Here is a 23,768-nt window from a genome sequence, read left to right as displayed (position 1 = left end):
GTCCCACGTAAGAGCCAAGTCATCCATATCATTGCCACTATCGCAAGAATCATATTGGCATTTCTGACATGACTATTTTATGATATTCTGATATGCTGATATCGCAATCGCTTCATCGCATTTTTATTTATGCTCACATCACAATTCTGAATCTGCAATATGTGATGTCCGATGTATGATGTGTGATGTGCGATGTGCAATTTGCGACATGACTATCCCCATTCCTCAATATAACATTTCTTCAATGATGTGATCACTCCATCTCATCGCACATATTCACTTCGCATGATCTCATATCGGCAATTTTCTATTGTAACCACCGATGAGATAAAACTCCAACGCATGCTTCTACATGAAATGCGAATCATCCGATAAGGCATTATGTTAATTTAAAGCAATCTTAGGTAACCACTATGGTAAGAAAGCGATTGATGACAAATTTGTAGCATATTCAAATCGTTAGATTTTTCATATATTTCAGTTTTAAATATATAATTCCATAACTAAATATGAAATTCAAGACCTCTCTATCTTCACACTTAAATTTCATTATCTTGGGTTTAGTTTTAATTCTAAAATTTATATGAAACTTATAATATTTTGAAAACATTCATTACTGCAAATTCTCATTCTCATTTTTGATGAATTTGTTTTAATTTCGATCCCCTTGAACACAAAGCATTTCGTGTTTTACATTTTACTGCTTACTTTCATTTGAATAAAATAAATAATGATTTTGGGTTATAGGATTTTTCTTAGTTTGACTTCTTCATGTTTTTAATGTTAACTAAAATAAGAAGTCATTTAGTATTGGAGAAATTGATACCTTTCACGTAAGATCAAATGTAATTATCCAATGGTAAGATTCATGTACCCACTTTCATCAATTTCCACTTCGGTTTTTTTTTTTTTTTAACATAAAAATCTGTTTTGCAGCTCTTCATAAAAGCCTTCAATCCTCTGCTAGATCATATTTTGGAAGTCCTATACTATTTTGCTGGTTTTATTTCAAGAAGCAGCAATAATCTTCATTGAAACAACTACACCAGGAAGTTTCTGAACCTTTAATATGTTTCTTTAACCATTCCTTTTATTAGAAAATGATTAAGATGATGCTTTGAAACAACAAGATTGACATCAGATAGAATGTTTTCATTGTAGCTAAATTTTATCATCACTGCTATCAAAGACCCAAAACATTTACAACCCTACAAGGTATAATTTTCCTGAATCTCGACATAAGAAGGAATGATTACATGATTATTTTCTTTTACTTCATGTTGTTGAGACTTTGGTATAACCATTCTTGTTAGAGTTTGTATTTCAAAACTTGGATTTTCCTTTCACTTTTCAAATTTCTTTATTTTTATTTTTGTTTGCTGATTTCTTTTCTCACTTTGGCTTAGGAATTCTTTTCCTTTGGTTTTCAGTTTTGATTTAGGTGACTTTTCCATGATTTATATGGAAGGTATTCCTATTACCTAACAATGGTTGGCATACATAGGGAAAAATTGTTAATAGTCACCTATTAGCTTTTTCTTAAAAAACCTCTTAATAAATTTTGATTTTCTTTTTATAAATGTAGACATACTTAAGGAAGATATTACAAAACAAGAGAAGTTTACAAAGCATCACGAAATTTGAAAAAAAATATTTTTATTAAAACTGTAATCATTATGAGATTTCAATACTTTATTAAGATCCTTCAAAGTTCTATTATCAATCAAGAAAAGTTATTTTTAACCAAGTAAAGACACTTTATAGCAAAGCACCTTTAACTCTGAAATTGTCACTCTTAACTCTTAAGGAGTCAATGATTCTCCATGTCCAAAAAGTCTTATTTTTCTAGAATGTAATCTAGAAATATATTTAAACTTAAAAGATAAGAGGTCTCATCATGAGCCTTCTTACCATAATCATACGGTAAAAATAGGCTGACATTACCAACACTACTAAACAAACCAGGGTAATGGCTTATGGTTGCAAACAATTATAACACAAGGGGTCTCATCATGAGCTAGCTTGTTCAGTCCAATTATAACCAGTGAATGGCATTGTCAACTATTGGGCTACTAAAGCAGGACAATGGCTTTTAAGAAGGAAAAAAAAAAAAACGAATACGATGAAAATAAACACATATGAATGGATTTATCCCTAGATCAATAATTCTTAAATAGATGGGATTTTGAATCATTAATGAGTAAAAGGTAACCCTGTTGAGACTATAAATGTTTGTTGATAGCAGTGGCTCTACTTATGACAAATGAGTATATTTTAAAAAACTTAAGTTGTAAAATGACCCCTGCTTTATTTCTACAACTAATTAAGGAATGATATAGAGTTTTGAAATATTTTAATTTGTGAGGAATTTTAGGAAAAATTACAATTAGATGATTCTTGCTTTTATTCAGATTAATGAACGTAGTCAAGCATTCAAAAAAATAATTTCCTCTTCTTTAATTATTTTTACTTTAATTTTAGGAAAATCTCATTCATATCAAACAGAGATAATTGGTTCTTTTCCTGTGTATCACCATTGTTGTGGTAAAAACACAATCCCCCATTATAGATTAGTTCACTTCAAATAATGAGGACCCTTTCTATAAAGATTTTGGCTAAACACCTTTTAGGATTTTTATTTAGTTGATTATCATATGATTTTGTTAATTTTTCATTTTTTAGACTTTCGTTTTTTATTGCTTTGTTAAAATCAATTTTCTATAAGTTCCCCCTTGATGCTTGTTTTACCTCATTTGGACAACTGGTTTGTAAATGACACTCCTTTGAAGTCTAATCATTTATGTCGCCTGGGCTAAAAATGCATAAAATGTACAATATTCCATTTTTGTAAATAAATTAGTTCAGTAATGCATTTATTTTAAATATTAACCCCTAGCTAGTTATTACTAACATTTTTCATTTTTACTTATACAGCCAAATCATGAAGTATCGGGATTTCAATAATATATTCCAATTTTCAAATAGATTACTAATCTCGAAAACTCAGAATGTCAATGTCTTTGTAGTTTAGATAGACAAAATATGTTGTAGATAATTTTATATCTTAATTAAACATCATTAAAATAAAACCAAAATAAAAAAGTTGATATTAAATCTAAATTTAATTAAATTAAATTATTATATAAAATATAATTAATTAAATTAAATTAAAATTTAATATATATAAAATAAAGCTTTTAATCACATCGGGATTTTTAATCAGATCGGAAGTTATAATCGCGACATTTAAAAAAAAGACCCCGATGGACTCAATCCTCCCGATCGCGATCCTCCGATCATTAAATGGCATGAGGTATTAAACCAACTCTCATTATAAGCTTCGATCGCATCGGAGCTTTCATACATGACAAGTTTAAACAAACCTCGACAAAACCCCGATGTACGATATCCCGATCCTCCGATGGCTAAAAGTCAAAGGGCATAGGACATAACTTTTAAACTTTCAATGATTTCTTTTAAGTTTTAATCTTTCAATGAAAAGTATGAGTAAAGTAGGAGTGGTAGGATAGTTTTAATATTAAAATAGTTATTTAATATTTGATATATTAAATTTTAAATTAATTGAATTATTTAATATATAAAATTTAATTAATTAAATTAAATTAAAACCTAATTATTATTTAGATTAATTAGTTTATAAATAGTTCATTATATTAGTTAGTTAGATTAATTAATAACAATTAATTAAATAATTAGTTTAGTTCATAATTAACAATTAAATTAGAATTAATTATTATATAATTAGAATTCTAATTTAGGATTAAATTTTTAATTAAAATTCTGATTTTTTAGCCCAACAACAAAAATTCCAGAATTGTGTCAGATTCGACTTATCAACTTTGGAGGCTCATAGATTGAGTTTTACTTAGCCAAATGAGGCCGAGGATAGCTCATTGGAAAGATAAAATCAAAGAAAACATTTCTGAGAAGGTTTCACTAACAGATTTGGTCGTTTATTGGGTCAAAAATCAGACAAAAAGTCAAGCTCTGAATTTCTAAACAAAATCAATTTTTTGAGTTTCATTTTTTGCATTTTCATTTGTCGAAGCCTCTTTTGAATGAAAATCCATTCGCCAATGATATCCTTTGCCAATAAAACCATCCCAGGCATCAATAGAAAGCTTATATTTTATTTTTTCAATTATTTAATTAACTGCATCTGATTGGATTTGTTTTATTGCTAGAAATGACATTTTGATTTTATTGTTGTATCTTAATTTATTTTGATTTCTTTTTTGCTGGAAAATAGTAAAAGAAATATGGAGAAAAAGATCTCAATCAATGAGAATGCTCCAACAACTAAAGATTGAAATTTTGAGCAATAAAATTATATTGGGCAAATTTTCCTTCAACAAACTTTCCTCTCAATAATTTCTTTGCAAATATTATAAATAATAGATTGAAAAATGTAATAAGGAGTTGCTTTTCTCTGCAATTCTAGAATTCTAAAAGCACTTATGGAATAGGGATTTAGAGTTGTAGGTTGGAGTGGAAATCTCAGATTTTGGGATTATTGAGATTTTTTTTTTACATTCTGAGTTATGTATAATGAAAAAAGTTTGTACTATTGTAGCTTTGCTTTTGAAAGCAGAAGCTCGGGCATTGTAAAGGACTATTAGACACTGGAGCTAGAGAAATGGATTCAATAAATTAGTATTTCAAATACTGTTATTTTTAAACGTTGGCTTCATTTTTCAGTTAAAAGGTCTCTCAATAGGATGTGTGCGGTATTCATAATGTCGATTAATTGAACTACTTCATTAGCTTAATATTCATTATAAGCCAGACATATTTGAATACCAATACTTTAAATATCTTACCCTAGGTTGGGTTAGATCTATATCTGCCTAATTGAGATAGGATTAAGATAGTTCATTTCACTTGCATCTTAGAATAGGTTGACATTTATATTAATTTCTACATTCTTTTAAGTCCTCTTACCAAAAAGGTAAATTTTAGTAGTGAATTGGCTGAGCCCCAAACCAGCTTAAGGATCACATTCTTCCCTGATCAGCAAGAGGGTTGATCTAATGTCTATTTTCCATTGGTGAATGAAAGTCATATTTTAAAGCCATTAGAGATTGGAGAAGGTAACTGGACCTAGTTGAACCAGTCAGAGTCAAAACTCTAAACGGAAAAGGAGCTACTTTAAGGTCCGGACTGAGTGGTCTTCCCCCATGTTGTTGCAGTGACTTTTGAGGCTTTAACAGACTCATAGCATACCACTTTTCCATCCTACATAAGGACTCCACCAAGTCCTCTCTTGCGAGCATCGGTACATAATACCATCTCTTCATTAAGATATTCAATCTTCAACATGGGTGCATTATCAACGACTTCTTAGGTTGCTCAAAACTAGTTGCACAATCCTTCATCCATTTCAAAATTCTTACTTTTCCGTTGCAATAATGTGATAGAAAGATAAATCTATGAGAATTTCTGGATGAACCTCGTGTAATAACCTTCTAACCCCATGAAGGATCTCACCTCATCCACATTCCTCAAATCTTCGCACTCCATGATATTTCTTAGATTTTCTAGGTCCATTTCTATGCCATCCTTGGAAACCAAATGTTTCAAGTAGTGTACCTCAGTCTGAAATAAACTGCACTTGATGATCTTAACATACAATTGATTCTCTCTCAACAATATCAATACTATTGCTAAATTCTCAACATGATCTTCATTATTTGTTGAATATACTGATATATCATCAATGAACACAATAAAAAACTTGTCCAAATACATATGCAACACACTATTCATTAAGAAGATAAAGGTAGTTGGAGAATTATTTAAATAAAATGGCAAAACAACAAATTCATAACTCCCATATCTAGTTTAGAAAGTGGTCTTGTAGATGTCCTCTTCTTTAATGCGTACTTGATGATATCTGGATCTCAGTTCAATCTTCGAGAACATTGTTTCTCCATTCAACTGGTCGAATAACTCATCAATCCTCGGTAACAGATACCTGTTCTTGATGGTCACTTTGTTCAAATTCCTATAATCAATGCATAGTCTAAGATTACCATCCTTCTTCTTCGCAAACAATATCGATGCACACCATGGTCATACACTTGGCTTAATGTACCCCTTGTCAGGAATTTCCTTCAACCACAACTTCAAATCTATGAATTCAACTATACTCAGCCTGTTAGGTCCCTATGATGTCGAAGTTTTCACTGACATCAACTCAATAGAAAATTCTACTTCCCTGTGAGGTGGCAACTTTGAAATTTCTTACCCGGCACAATGCTTTTTTCCCCATTGTCATCCAAGCACTAAATTTATTTGGCATAACAATCAACCTTGGTTCTATGAGGGTACAATGAATCCATGCCCAACAGAATGTTGTATGATCTGAATGTTAATAAATTGAAATGTGCTGAGGTAGGCATACCATTCAAATAAAATGTACAAGCTCTTACCCAATGATGACCTCACTTCTTTGTACCTGTATCCAACTCCACTAACCAAGAATTTGCATGCACTTCTTTATTCGAACCATACTTATCCACTAGGTTGTGATTAACATAAATATAATTAGATCTAGGGTCAATCAAAATAGAAACAATTTGATCAGAAATGTTATCATCCATATCAATGATAGATGCCTCATGGTCTTCCGGTTTGTTATCTAGTGCTGCATAGATCCTAGGAATATTTTTCCCAACATCTCCCACTGCCTGTGCCCCCTGAGAATTGCAGATATGTGGTCTACCACCTTGATATTGTGGAAAATATCTCCTATGATGCTTTCCTTATTATGATCCTCTAGGAACTAGTAACTCAACCCAAGCTAAACGAAATAAGAGAAAAAACCAGAAAAACAAAGAAGTGAACCCACAACGCCATGGCCATCAAGGAAATGGAAAGGCTAGGCAAATACACTGTCAATACAGGTAATCCTTCATGCCAATGACAAATCATGAGTAATAAACCACATTCATATGCCATGTTTGCCAAAACTACTGAGGAAAACATACATGCTACTCAATACCTGCAAGAAAAACCCACTCTAGATGCTTATCCCAAACCCACTCTAGATGCTTGTCCCAATGTACTCTTGCACCTTCCTACTCTTCCTTTAGCTTCTTGCTCCAAAACTCCAAGTATACCACACTCTCCAAGAGTTCTTCAAGAAAACTCTAAGTTTACAAGTGTATGAGAGAGTGAGAATAGACAAAGATCAAGAACTGAGCTAACAGAAGTTTGTGAATTGATCCTCATAATCCTTTTTTATTAGTGTGGCCTCTACTTTCTTCATTTTCCATTAATTTCCTTCATTTTCCTCCTCACATGCAACCTATGACCTTTCACCTCCCTTTTCTCCCAATTTTTATTATTTTGATAAATAAATGTGTCGAAATACCACTTTGGCTTTCTAAATCCTTTGCCAATTTCCTTAGTCATTAACCAATCACTAGTGATCCCCATCACTATGCTTTTTCCCAACATTTAGATTGTAATAAGTGCCCTATCAATCATTATTATTATTTTTCTTTATTAACTTTCTTGATCTGAAATGATCATAAACTAAATATTGATGTAGAATTGATTAACCATTAATGATTTGAATGTTAGGTGAAGCACACAAACCGAGGAAAAAATGGTTGAAAAGAACTACGATAGCTAATTAAACATAAAATCGATGCATAAAAAAGTGAAAATAGTTAATATACAGTGATACCAGACATCAAATTGATGACGGAGTTCATCCATTCAGGACTACACCTCCGGGTCTGCTTTCAGGATGGGTGACAGTTTTTATTAGGAATGATAAGAAGGTTTTGATTACACAGAGAAAAGACTATACTGAATGTGCATGCATACACTACTAATCACTGTCATCAGATAGTCCTCTAAACCAACTTTCCAACTCTGCTTACAATTTCTATAACTGGCCCCGGAAGCTCCCGAAACACTGAAAACTAAACTGCATATGTCCTCTAGACTCTACATAAAAAAAAGGTTAAAAAAACCACTCTAATCTTCGATGAGGACAAATTCCATGTTCTAAAGGCCTCCAGGTTCATGAAAACCACTTTAGATGAATATAGGGTGAATTTGGTTCCTCCTGGATTAGTTTGGAAACTCGGTCTGATTTTTGTTTGCCACCTAATGTAAGTTGCTTGGTCATCGCATTAATTTAAAAAACAAACTGAACCAAAAAGACCCAGAAATAACATTAGGGTAAACCATAACCGCAGGCGGTTAGGCTTATTGGGCAGAGGCTAACTGCTTCCGTGTGAATGCCAGCAGTCAACTATCTGTCTGCAATCTGGTGGTTTTACTAATGGTTCAGGCGACGGTTTCGCCAACCCTCCACATGTGACAGTTGCCAACTTTTCCCTAGTGGTTACCTCCACGATTGTCGGTTGTAAACCCAACGTTCACACTATTCGTGCGATGATCTCCTCTGATGGTGAAATCCCACACTGGTCACATGAAAACCCATATTCGCTCACTGTTTCTGACACTGTGAACTCTGAAACTGTTAGCTTCGTGTTCAGATGCTAGAATTTTTCTGTCGCGATTGTTATTTTGGCTAAGACTCCAGTGATTACATTAAACTCTGTCACATTTCCAACGTCCCCCCCTTGGTTAATCTCTAACATTCCACAGACTAACCTCTTACCTAGTCACATGTTCAAACCTCCGACATGGTTTAGTTTGCAGTCAACTGATGATTTTGACTGTGTATTGCATTACAATGTTTTATATGTTAAATATATATGACGAGGGTTTATTAGGTTTATATGTTTTGTTTAACACATAGGGTTGATGCGATAGGTTTAGGACTAGGTTTTAGCACATAATTCTTCACTGTATTTTGAATGTAGCATTTAGGTATGACATATGGTTTTTTAACATAGGTTTTGTATTAGGATATGGATTAGGGCTTAGGTAATGTGTACTACATAGTTGTGATGTATGTTTTAATACATCGTCATGTATAGATTTAGGGTTAGGGTTTTAGATTTTACATTAGGTGTAGAAACACCTTTTCCAATCATTGCCACAAAGCGACATTAATCACTACATCATGATCCATGAGCCAAAACACTCAATCGACACTAGATACAAATGAGGATTGAATGTTGATGATGATCATATCAACCCTTTACCATGACGACACCCATGTCAACACCAATCCTAAAAAGATGAACAACAAAACACATGTCATAACCAAATCTTGGTGGAGTTGTCGATGAACTCAAGTCGACAACCAGGTACAACCCATATCAACTAAATGCCATGAAAATCTATTACCTGAACAACCTGATCCATAACTGTTGAGCGTAAAAACTGCCCTTTCCTTAGCAACTCTTCTCATCCCTTTCCTTTGATTTTCCATGAAAAAATGCATTCCTATCATCAGTAACCAGTATATATTTCCTTATGGAGGACATTCAGTGATATACATGTTATGATTTTATGTTCTGCTATTTGAATAAATTTTTGTCTTTTAGCTATGGAACATAGCCTATTATGCAGCTAATTGACCGTTCCATAGCTACTTCCATGCTTTCATAGGTTCCAGGTGTCAGAAGGAGAAACTAACTACACAGGCAACTTAGAAATCATCATGACATGGACCGTGTCCTATTCACCTAGGCCAGGTTGATAAGGAAGATGGTACAAGACTTCGGCCAATGGAGAAGTCAAATGTAGAGACCAAAGGCAACAAGACTCTATTTTGTGGATAATCAACATGTTTCACAGTGATGGGAAGTGTTATCCGAAACAACTTCCGAAACCCACAGACTCCAACAACCATCTGTGCAACCAAATCCAATAGCCATCATCTTGGATTTATTTCTCCAGCAACCGAGGAAGAAAATTTCTTGTGCTTGTCTTCAATGTGTTTTTGGTTGTAGCTTATTTTTCTCCACGAACAGTTGCATAATTTTCTTATAAATACCTATGTAAAGAACTCAGAAGGAGTTTGAATTTCCTGATGTATTAAGCTCATACTTATTGTTCTGTAATTTTGAAAAACTCATTTTCCTGTCTTAATATGAAGACCGCATGTTTTATGGATATATGAAGGAGTTTCTTGGAGATTTATTAAGCACACATAACCTGATTAGTTACAGAGGGCCGCTGCACTGACTGAGGTTTTATTTCATTTTATTTTTTCTTTTCTAGCTAAACTGTAAATTCATCATTTCCTCTTATAGTGTTCATAATCATTTTCATACTAACCTTGTTTATAATGGAATCCTTATCATTTTCTTACTAATTCAGAATAGCTTCTTTCAATACAAAATAGCTTTATTTTGTTTAATTTATTTCTAGTTTTTATCAGTAGTTAGAAGTTGAAGTTCAGTAGTGTAATGTAATTTGTTTCATTTAATGTTTCACTCGCCTTCAAGTTTTCAATTAAACTGATTAGTGTTGTTACTGTTCTTGCCATTTTATTACTAGCTTATCGACTCATTGTGTTAATGAATGTTTTTGAAGAGCCCTTTTATTCGATAACTCATCTTAAACTTAGTGGTTGAATACCTCATTCATGCAATGAGTCCTTTCTGCATTTTTACATTTATCCTATCTTAGATTAATGAAGTACATAATTCCTCAAAATGTCATCATAAGGAGGTTTCTCTCCCAAAATTGAGAGGCAAAGTAACTAAGTACTTCATTTAGTTTTGTTTCCATAATGGATTAGACATTAGTTGCAATTTTACTTTCAGTTTTACTATTTCATTTATTTTTGTTTCCATAATAGATTAGGCATTAGTTTCAATTTCACTTTCAGTTTTAGTATTTCATTTAGTTTTGTTTTTGTAATTGATTAGACAGTAGTTGCAATTTTACTTTTTAGTTTTTTAGTTCATGATTCGGAAATAATGATAAGAGCATAAATAGAAACTTTGTCTTCGTTTCTTGATTAAACTTTTCTCCCAAATCATACTTAAGCTCTTTTAATTCTCATTTCTTTAGGTTCTTAGCAATCTTTATAGAAGTTAGATTTAATATTTTTGTTAGTTATATTAGGGATTAAAGGACCAAAAACCCACAAAACAACATAAAACACAAAAACAATGAAGTAAGAAAGGTCATCTAGCACAAACAGTGCACTACACTTCATCAGTTTATGATACCTGGATTGATAATTTATGTAGAGCAATTTAGGACACTAAATTGATCAAACATTTTGGTGTTGTTTCCAGGGAAGTGTAACTAAGTAGCCTTATCTCTTACATTCTAAAAAAAAAACAAAACAATGACATGCATAGAGAAAGAGACTCTAGGGGTAGATTTATAGCTAGGGGCAGAAGTTCTATTCCTACAACACCACCTATTCCACCAGGATTAAGGAAAGGCGCACCTCCATCCTAGACTCATATTCCCAGCCATAGGATTCCTGGAACTCCAGGAGTAGAAACCCAATTAGAAGAATCTCCTACTTCATCTATCAAGACAGTCCTAGGAGAGAAAAATTTCCAATCTCCAACAATAGGGATAACCTTTTTCACCTCCACAAGAGAGCCTATTGTACTTGAAGAATTAGGAATACCTGGTGAGGAAGAAGAAGTAGAAACTCTCTCCCATAGTCCATTAATAGAAGAACCAGAAGAGGAGGGAATAACCTTGCAAGTTGAACCCTATACTAACTTTGAAGAAACTATAATGGTAAAAGAAGAACAAGATGGAGAATTCTCACTGTTTGGAGGAGGGGTAGAGGGAGAGGTAGAGGAAATAATGGAGGGGGTAGAGGTAGTAATGGAGGAGGTAGAGGAAATAGGGAAGTAGATAACTCTTTTGGATTCCCTATAGTGGATGAGGAAACACATGCCACAATGAAAAATATCTCACCATCTATCCTCCCAAACTTCTATGGATTGAGAAGTGAGGACCCTGAAACATTTTTGTTTGAGTTTGAACTCTTGTGCAGAACTAATGACTATTTAGAAGACTCTGAAAAACTTAAATTGTTTCCTTCAACATTGAAAGGGGCTGCTTTGAAATGGTTCATGGAGTTAGTCACTCAATCCATTAGAACATGGAATGACATGAGAAAGGCATTTTTGGATACATACTTGGATTATTGTATGCTTACCAATAGTAAAGATGAAGTGTTCAAAATGATGCAAAGAGAGGATGAAAACTTAGAAGATTTGGTTGAGAGATTCAATTATAATTTGAAAAGAGAAAAGATGAACAATTTAGATGAAGAAATTTTGAAACCTCTTTTGTTAAACGCCATTAGAGATGAGCGGATAGATATCCTTAACATGATGGGGAAGGGAGATATCTCTCAACTTCCATTGATTGATATAGAAGAACTGTGTGTTCATCTCTCAAGAGGGAAACATAAAATAGGGAAAGGGCCAAGAGATCCTCTCTTGTTAGAGCAAATAAATCTACAACTGGATCTGTAAGAAGGGTAGAAATTAGAAATATGCTTGATGAGTTTAAAACTCATATTATAGGGAGCCTTAGTGAGCAATTAGACACCCTTAAAATTCAAAATAAGTAGAAAATAGAGGTTGATGCTTTAGCCATTTTTTGTCTGAAATGCAGAAAGAAACATGCTCTAAGGGAATTCCCTTTGGATGCAAAAATTAGAGAAACTTGTCTGATCTATTCAGAAAGCCATGAAAACAAGGGTTTTCCTTCAATCCCTGGTCTTAAGGTTCTGTTTCAAGAGGAAACAATCCCAAATTCTGTAGAATCTCTTTGTTTTGTTACAAGAAGACCGTGGTTGGGGCCAAAAAATCAAGGATTTATCAATCAAATGTATCTTCAACCCTCACCAAATTGGAATTCTTGGCAACAACCTTAGCCTCAACCTCAACCTCAATCTTAGTATCAATCTCAACTGTGGGCACAAGGGGTACAAAATCCTTCACAATATTTTCTCAATATTATCAATATCCTCCATCCTATCATAATTATCCTCCCCCAGAAAATCAACAACAAAATCAACAACCACAACTTCAAAATCAAAACCCTCAACTTTCATTACCATTTCCACAACAACCTCCACAATAATGTCAAAATCCTCAACTCTTACTGCCATTTCAACAGAAACCAAATCAGCTACCTGCCCAACCATTACCAAACCCCAACAATAAAAACCCTTAGAATGGTTACATGGTAGAAGGACCACAAATTCCAACTTACATGATTACTCCTCTAGATCTTAATGATGTTCAACTAAGATTCAGTAGGATATTAGAAAAGGAAAGAGCTTCTGTAGTTATTCAAGAACAAGACACTTTTGAGGAAGATTCTCTAAAAGTCAATAAATTTTTTGAGGAAACATCTCTCCAAAAAGAAAACATTGAAAAAGAAAAACAAAATGAATTAGTGAACACAACTCCTATCATTGAGAAACCAACATCTACTTGTACACCTCCTTTTCCTGAGAGACTACAAATTGATTGAGGGGTAGAAAAATAGATCTTATTGCCCAATTATGATTTTCTAGATGAATTGAAGAATGTCTGTATCAAAATTCCTTTGTTACAATCCATTAGAGAAATTACAATTCTATCCAAGACAATAAAGGAGTTGAGCATCAAAAGACCAGGGAGAAAAGAAAAAGAAACAAAAAAAATTCACCTGGTAGGGAAGATAGTAGACATGATGATGGGAAAGATTGCCATACAGAAATATGTGGATCTAGGGAGTTCAATTTTTAAGACACATAAGTGGAATTGAAATTCCAAATACATTAATTGACTTAGGGTCAACAATAAATATCATGAGTAGACAAACTATGGAGCAGCTTAAACTTCCCAATCTTCTTTACACAACTACCTTACTACAACTTGTAGATAAATCAGTAATCAAACCAGATGGTGTGCTAGAAGATATTTCAGTATCCTTATATTCTTGGGAATATCCTGTTGATTTCATGAGCTTAGCTCCCAAGAATAATATAGGAGGACACCCGCTCATAGTAGGAAGACCTTGGTTGGCCACAACTAATGCCTTTATTAGTTGTAGATCTGGTGACATGTATATTTGTGATGGTAATTCAACAAAGAAATTTACTCTGTATCCTCCAGCAAAAGTAATCACAAAAATAGATGACAAGGAATGGATTGATGATGAAGATGATATTCAACCTCTCTTTACTATTTCAGAAATTAGTGAAGATAGTCAAATTTTTAATACATTGGAAAATTTTGAAACATCTTGAGAATATGATCATGCACAATTTCAAGAAAAATCTAATGTTGAATACTTGTCATCTAGGCATATGTCTCTCTATTTTATGGAAGAGTTTGGTAGCTCTACAATTGAAATTTTTTCCGAGTAGGACATTGAACATAAACAAAAACTTGGAGAAACTACAACAAGAAGAGCTAACCAAAACATTACAAAAACATTCTCCTACATTTGCATGGGAATACACCGACATGAAAGGCATTGATCCTAAGACTTGTATCTGTCATATCTATATTGAGGAAAATAGTAGACCAATCAGACAACCTCAGAGGAGAATGAATCCAAATCTTAGGGAAATTGTAAAAGAAGAGCTCCAAAAATTACTAAATGTAAACTTCATTTACCCAATTTCAGATAGCCAATGGGTTTCTCCTTCAGTAATTGTTCCCAAAAAGAATTGTAAATGAAGGGTGTGCATTGATTACCGAGAATAGAATAAATCAACCCTTAAAGATCGCTTTCCTTTGGCCTTTATAGATCAAGTGTTAGATACATTAGTAGGTAAGAAGTATTTTTGATTCTTGGATGGTTTTAGTGGTTATAATCAAATTCAGGTTGCACCTAAGGATCAGGATAAAACCACATTTACTTGTCCATGGCGAAATTTTGCCTACTGAGTACTTCCTTTTTGGTTGTGTAATGCACCTGCAACATTCCAAAGAGTAGTACTAGGATTTTTTTTGATCTAATACATGATTGTGTCAAGGTATATATGGATGATTTTACAGTCTATGGAAACACATTTGAAGAAGGTTTGGAAAATTTGGAAAAAGTTCTTAAAAGATGTAAAGAAACAAATCTTTCACTAAGCCATGAAAAATGTTTTATGATGTTTATAGAAGTTATTGTTTTAGGACATCAAATTTTGGAAGATGGGATTAAAGTTGACAAATCTAAAGTTGAAGTCATCTCTAAGTTATCAATTCCAAATTTCCAAAATGATGTTAGAAGTTTTCTAAGATTTACAGGATACTATAGAAGGTTTATAGAAAACTTCACTAAAATAGCATTTCCACTCTTTAAACTGCTTAAAAGGATTGTGAATTTAGTTGGAATCCTGATTGCCAACTAGCATTTGAAACCTTGAAAGCAAAATTTTCTAAATCACCTATTTTAAAAGGTCAAAATTGGAAACTTCCTTTCCATATTTCCACAGATGCTTCAGATACATCTCTGGGAGTTGTATTGGGACAAAAAGATTTGTTTCCTTATGCCATTTATTATACAAGTAAGAATTTGACTCCCACTGACTTGAATTATACTGTGACTAAAAAGGAATTTTTAGCTGTTTTTCATGCAATTAATAAGTTCAGACAATATATAACAGGCTATGAAACCTTTGTTCATATATATCACTCTATAATTAGATATTTAATGAATAAACTTATTACTAATGGTAGAGTTACAAGATGGCTTTTACTTTTGCAAGAATTCAACATTACTATGCTAGATAGAGCGAGAAAACAAAGCACGGTTGCTGATTTCTTGTCCAGGATTCAGAATATCAAAGAAGACTCTCCTGTTGGAGATAAGTTTCCTGATGAATATCTTTTTGTAGTAACTACTCAAACTCCTTGGTTTGCAGATGTTTCTAATTACTTGGTTATAGGGAAGTTACCTCCACATTTGTTTCCTAGAGAGAAAAGAAATATTATTCAAGAAAGTGCAAGATATTCATGGATCACTAACAAATTGTATAAAACAAGGCTAGATCTTATGATCAAAAGGTGTGTCAGGGAAGATGAAATGGCTGATATTCTCAATTCATGTCATGATGAGCTATTTGGTGGACACTTTGCTAACAAGAGGACAACATATAAAATCCTTTCTTTAGGATATTATTGGCCATCCATCTTCAAAGATGCTAAAGAATATGTCAGGAGGTGAAATAGCTACCAAACGGTAGGGAAACATGCTCCCTCAAATGAAATGCCATTACAAACTCAGGTACTTATTGAACCCTTTGAAAAGTATGCTTTAGACTTTTTTGGACCAATTAATCCTCTATCTAAGCAGAAAAAATATATATTAGTATGCATTGATTATGTCACCAAATGGATAGAAGCCAAAGCATTACCTTTTGTAATGAAAAATTTGTAGCTAATTTTCTTTTTGAGTATATCTTCATTCGTTTTGGTGTTCCAAGAGAAATAGTGATATATTAGGGATCTCAATTCACATCCAAGATGATGGAAAGGCTTGTGGATGAGTACAAGATCAAGCACAGGAAATCTACTCCCTATCACCCACAAGGAAATGGTCAAATGGAGTCTACAAATAAAGTAATTAAAGGAATCTTCACCAAGATTGTGCATCTACATAGAAGAGACTGGGCGGAAAGGCTTCCTGAAGCCTTATGGGCCTATAGAACTACATGGAGGAACACAACGAGATATACACCGTATGAACTTGTTTATGGGAAACAAGTCCTATTCCCTATAGAGTTCCGAATCAGAACTTTCAAGATGGCAGTCTAGTTGGGGATGGAATTATTAGAGGCTCAAAAACATAGATTGGAGCAACTAAATGAACTTGATGAAATTAGGCAAGAAACAGTTCAAAGGACTGGTATAGTCCAACAATAGAGGGCTAAATGGCATGATAAATACATCAAGGAGAAGAGGTTTCAAGAAGGAGATTGGGCACTTTTATTTGATTCAAAGTTTAAAGATTTTCAAGGGAAGTTTCAAAATCATTGGCTTGGGCCATATGAGATTGAAAATGTCTTTAGTAATGGAGCAGTGAGGATTAGAACAATAGATGAACATCAAACTCCTCTTCTTTTGAATGGTCATAGATTGAAAATATATCAAAAACCAATTTCAAAAGAGGAGTTCATCAAGATCTTCCAGAACAATTCTGAAATGAAGTTAGTGAAGAAGAATCCTTCTTCTCCACCAACTTAGTCTTTATTTTTCCTATGTAACAAATAGATATATATATATATATATATATATATATATATATATATATATATATATATATATATATATATATATATATATATATATATATATATATATATATATATATATATATATATATATATATATATATATATATATATATATATATATATATATATATATATATATATATATATATATATATATATATATATATATATATATATATATATATATATATATATATATATAATAAAAAATTAAGTTGTATAAGGTTGAAAACCAATCATTGATTGGCATGCTTATACATAAAATACAGGTTCAAAATCAGAAGTTTCTGACACCCTATATTTTCCATTTCCTTTCTGTAAAAAGTGGTGACAAAAATCCATAGTCACCCTACATTCTTCAAAATTTATTATCTTATATCACTTTACTCTAATTTTCTTTTACAGTTTCACTTCTTTCCATTGCCATATTTCACCAATAATTTTTTCCTTTCCCAACATTTCTTTCATCTCCATTTTCATTTATCATCTTTTATTATTTTCACGTACACAACCATTTTCATTTCATTCATTCATAAGCCATATTTCACTGTCTGTTTCACGTTCTGCAGTTGTTTTCACGTTCTGTAGCTGATTACGTTCCACAACTGATCATGTTCTGCAACTAATATGATTCTGCATCAACAATTTGTTTATCAGCATAAAATCATGTATGTAGGTAATTGAAGAAAAATCAACTTTGAAGACCAATCATACCTAAAGCACGTGTGGATCAAACATCAAAATTAGCAAGCGGAGGGTAAAGGTTCCAAATGTAAATACAAAAATTTATTTCAAAAACAAATTTGAAAACATAAGCTTGTATAACATGTATGATCACAAGTCTCCTTAATTAACCATCATGTGATTTGACCGCCACGATGTCTCTGCCATATCTTCCGCCTTTAATGACAAACGGTCCAATGGTTCCTTCATAACTGATCTCAGCTTCAAACTCCATAGCTTGTACTTAATCGGTCCTCCATAGCTACACCTGTTAACGGTTATATTAACAACATGACCTACCTATCTATGACTCTCCAAACCGTGGCTGTTTATTTATTACATGCCAACTCTTAAGTTTCTCTCTCATATTTACGTAGCCATTTCATGTATATAGTCATTTTGTTTCCATATATTTCGTGTATACAGTCATTCTGTTTCCATATTCACAGTCATTTTGTTTCCATATACCTAGTCATCCTATTTCCATATCCATAATCATTATGTTTCCATATACCCAGTCACTCCATTTCCATATACGCAGTCATTCCATTTCTTAGATAGTGAGAGTAGTTTTAAAGAGTAACTGAGAACAAAGGATATGGGGCTTATTGTTAGAAATGATCTTGTACGGGTAAAATACATGGAGGGGTATCCGCAGCTCAAGGGGATGTTACAAAAGGCTGGATGGTTATGTTTTATTGAAAAATTTGATGGCTACCACAAGGAAATCACTAATTCCTTTACAAGGTCATTTGATGGCGCAGAAGTGGAAATAGGGGATATCAAATTTCCAGTCACAGAATCCTTCATAGTAGAAGCAACAGAGCTCCCAAGACTAGGAGAAAGATGGTTTAAAAACAAAGAGTTTCATGATGAATCTTGGAAGGCGATTCTTAAAAACCTAGGTATGGATGTTACAGTGTTTAGAAAAGGGATTCCAATTTCAGCACTCAAAAACAAATGGAGTAGAATGTTGTTAATACAGCAAAAATTCATTACATGTGAAGGAAGTTTTGGGTATATGTATTTTTATCATATACGTTTATTAATTAATGTTCTAGAGAATGAAACCCTCAATCTTCCCTTTTTCCTTTTGAATAGTCTGAGAAGAATGGCAACAAATGTCCAAAAAAAAGTTGAATCAATATAAATAACTCTATATCATCATGTATTAGTAAAGATTCTAGTTGAATTTCATTTAAGTGTAGGGGATACATGGGAAAACTTCATGGTAAGGAATTTCTTCCAGGATGATCCAGATTTATCTAAGGGAAGTCATGTTAAAAGAAGTAGAAGGAAAAATATCAACATTAAAAGCTCCTCACAAAAAGATGATGTAAAAATGGCTCCTAAACGAGAAGTTAGGAAGTAGACTAAGCTGAAGAGAAAAATGAAAGAAAGGGTTGAAGAAATGAATAAGGATATTCCTGAACCTTCATCACCACAAGAAGATGAACAACTTCTTTGTGAAAGACTAACCAAGATCAAGGAGCAAATCAAGAAAAATAAGGAGAAAGGAAAGAGGAGAAAGGACACAAAAGAAGAAACCATAAGCTTCCAAAGCTTGAGGAGGAGCTCTAGACTCCAAGGTACGGTGAAGAGGGTGAAATCAAAAGAGGCCTAGTTTATAAACTTAGAGGAAGAAACTCCAGTTCAGTCCCCTGACAATATTCCATTTGAACAAAGTCCACAGAACTCTCCTCCACAGAATTTTGAAGGTAGCCAAAGTAGAGCTTCTCCTAGCATAGATCCAATACAAAAAAAATCTATGACTGCATAGAGTCATTAGAGAAAAAGAGTACCTTAGTAGACCTAGGGACTTTAGCTAATCCAGAACAGCCTGTCACCCCACAAGAAACTCTAACTAGATCTCTCAAATAGGAGATCTTGGAGCTAGAAATTATGAACAGGCACATCCAAAAAGAAATTAAAACCTTGAAGGAACATAATACGCTGGATAGAGCTATTCATGACAATACAATGCTACACTTGGGATTATGGTACAAGAACAACAGGAAGCTGAAAAGGAAAAATAAGAAGTTGAGCAGAAAACTTATTAACCTCAAATATAGATTTCTTATGAGGAAGCCAAGGATGGCAGTCAATGTAAAGAAAGGTAAGAAGAGGAAGTTGGATGTGTTGGTAGAAGTGTCAGAACAAATGCAATAAGAGGAGGAAGTTCACAATTTTAATTGCGTGGGGACATGGAATGATTTTGCAGTGGGGGTATGTTGAGCCTAAAAACTACCCTTTCCTTAGAAACTCTTCTCATCTCTTTTCTTTGCTTTTCCATGAAGAAATGAAATCCTATCATCAGTAACCAGTATATATTTCCTTAAGGTGGACATTTAATGATTTACATGTTATGCTTTTATGTTATGCTATTTGAATAAATTTTTGTCTTTTAGCTATGAAACACAACCTATTTTGTAGCTAAAAGGTTGTTTCGCAACTACTTCCATGCTTTAATAGGTTCCAAGTGTCAGAAGGAGAAACTAACTACATGGGCGGCTTGGAAATCATCATGACATGGACCATGTCCTATTCACCTAGCCCAGGTCGACAAAGAAGATGGTACAAGGCTCCGGTCAATGGAGAAGTCAAACGTAGAGACCAAAGGCAACAAGATTTTATTTCATGGATAATTAACACGTTTCACAGTGATGGGAAGCGTTATCCAAAACAACTTCCTCAACCCACAGACTCCAATAGCCATCATCTTGGATTTATGTCTCCAGCAGTTGAGGAAGAAAATTTTGTGTGCCTATCTTCTATGTGTTTTTGGATGTAGCTTATTTTTCTCCATAAACAGTGACATAATTTTCTTATAAATACCTATGTAAAGAACTTAGAAGGAGTTCGAATTTCCTCATGTATTAAGCTCAGACTTACTATGTTGTAATTTTGAAAAACTCATTTTCCTATTTTAATACGAAGACCACATGTTTAATGGATATATGAAGGAGTTTCTTGGATATTGATTAAGCATGCATAACGTGATCAGTTGTAGAGGGCCCCTGCACTGATTGAGGTTTTATTTCATTTTATTTTCTCTTTTCTAGCTAAAATGTAAATTCATCATTTCCTCTCACAGTGTTCATAATCATTTTCATACTATCCTTGTTTATAATGCAATCCTTATCATTTTCTTACTAACGCAAAATAACTTCTTTTAATACAGAATAGATTCTTTTTTTTAATTTCTTTCTAGTTTTAATCAGTAGTTAGAAGTTGAAATTTAGTAGTGTAATGTAGTTTGTTTCATTTATTGTTTCACTATTCTTTAAGTTTTCAATTAGATTGATCAGTGCCATTACTATTCTTGCCATTTTATTACTAGTTTATTGACTCATAGTGTTAATGAATGTTTCTGAAGAGCCATTCTAGTTGATAACTCATCTTAAACTAAGTGGTTGAATAATTCATTCATGCAGTGAGTCTTTTTTGCATTTTTGCATTTATCTTGTCCTAGAATAATGAAATACAAAATTCCTCAAAATGTCATCACAAGGAGGTTTTTCTCCCAAAATTGAGAGGGAGAGTAACTAAGTACTTCATTTAGTTTTGTTTCCATAATAGATTAGACATTAGTTGCAATTTCACTTTCGGTTTTACTATTTCATTTAGTTTTGTTTCCATAATAGATTAGACATTAGTTGCAATTTCACTTTCAGTTTTACTATTTCATTTAGTTTTGTTTTTGTAATTGATCAGACAGTAGTTGCAATTGTACTTTTTAATTTTTTGGTTCATGTTTTGGAAATAATGATAAGAGATGGAATAGAAACTTTGTTTTCATTTGTTGATTAAACTTTGCTCCCAAATCATACTTAAGCTCTTTTAATCCTCATTTCTTTAGGTTCTCATCAGTCTCTACAGAAGTTAGATTTAAGACTTTTGTTAGTTATATTAGGGATTAAAGGACCAAAAACCCGCAAAACAACATAAAACACAAAAAATGAAGTAAGAGAGGTCATCCATCACAAACAGTGCACTACACTTCATCAGTTTATGATACCCAAATTGATGATTTATGTAGAGAAATTTAGGACACTAAATTGACCAAACAATAACCAACACTATCAAATTGTTGAAGCTTAACTGAAATGACGACGACACTGAACACTAATGATGACACTTGAATGCCTCTGAAATTGAATCAATGGAATCGTCCTGGATCATTCCTCTCCACTTGAGATATTTTGGACCACAAAAATTTGAGTAAACAATTAGTCAATGAGGGTAGAAATCCCTCTCTCTTGACCTAATGATGTACCAATACATTCAATCAATCACTTGCAAGTGATGACCCTGATGATGGTTACCATGGAACTTTTTCATTCGGTGACCTGTTTCATCCATCTACAGTATGAACAACTTGCAACGATGGGTAAAAAACCTGTTATCAACATGGCAATTTAATTCTTTCCATGAAGAACCATGGGTTAGTGATTAACAGTCTTTGAAAACAATCTCTACTGAATGTTGTATAATACCATCAACATGTACATACAATCTATTTTGAGGAATGACAAAGGCTGTCAAAGATACATTTTCCACCAAACCATCTACTTGACTTATCATAATTTCCTGATTCCTATTTACTAAGTGAACTTGTTGCACTAAACCTATCCAATTGTAAGGTGAAATTTGTTGCAGCTTAGTTTGATTATGAAAGTACTGATTTAGCTATTGATTTGTTTGAATCACTTTTCCTTCATTTATTACATGAGTTTTCCATTGGTTAGAACTTTCCCGTGATGCATAAGTTCCCATTAAACACTTTGACACTTCTTTAGAAAAAGGCTTTGATAAGAAAACAAATAGGTTTCCTCTCCACTTGAAAAGAGGTTTCCAAATTGTTCGATACATGACATGGAGACACAATATAAGAGAAATCGAACACTAATTTTCCCCAATACTAACCTTTATCCTTGGAATTATTAAGTTACAAACTTAAACTAAATTGATTCATTCTGACATTACGAAGAGATTTAGGCACAAACTGTAATTCATGTTGTAATCCCTTCTTATGGATAAGATGTTTCGTTTTACATAAAACTGAACAAGTTTCTATCTCTTTAAACAAACCATATTTAAGTTGAGTTTCATAACTTAAATAAGAATCATGTTGATCCTTTACACACATGATTAAAAACCTCTTATTTGAACTCATTAGTTGCTTCATCTGATTAACATTAACTAAATTCAAGTCATTTTTACTTTGATGTGCCCTAACAATAAATTCAACCCTGTCTTTCTTAAGGTAATATTTATGTTCTCTCCTGTAAAATACTGCATCTCGATCATAAATAAAAGGACTTCCTACGACAACTCCACATATGTCTACTCGAACCACATCTAATTCAACTTCATCAATGTAATTACTTGTTATGGAAAATTTTAATCCACACTGTTTGGTGACTTTTATTTGAGTTGATTTTCTTAGCCATCCTAATGGGTAAGGTCTTGGATGATTTTGTGTTTCCAAACACAAACTTTTAACTAGATATTCAAATATTAAATTCACTTGTGATCCACTGTCAAACATTATAGCTATCTTTGTGTGCTTAGAAGTTATCCTTATGTTAAACAATTGAACTCTGTTATCCTCATGTGAAGGATTTATGTTCAAAGATGATGCAATAGTTTTCAAAATTGAACCAGTTTCAAAAGTTTTACCTGCGTAACCATGGCGGTTATCCTCCTTTCATCACTTGAATCTGAACCTAGATCTTGTTGGACTACCATAATGGCCCTCCTTTCATCCTTCTCCTTAAGGAACTTTTTGGGCTTAAGTTCTCGGTGAAGTTTCCAACACTTTGATTCATCATGACTGATTCTCTGGGAATGAGAAAAAGTAGGCCTTTGCTTT

Source organism: Pinus tabuliformis, chromosome 3_1 (genome assembly GCF_031772625.1).
Source record: "Pinus tabuliformis cultivar Carrire ecotype Pingquan chromosome 3_1, CPIR1, whole genome shotgun sequence".
Classification (NCBI taxonomy): Eukaryota; Viridiplantae; Streptophyta; class Pinopsida; order Pinales; family Pinaceae; genus Pinus; species Pinus tabuliformis.
Note: the sequence above shows the minus strand (reverse complement) of the source record.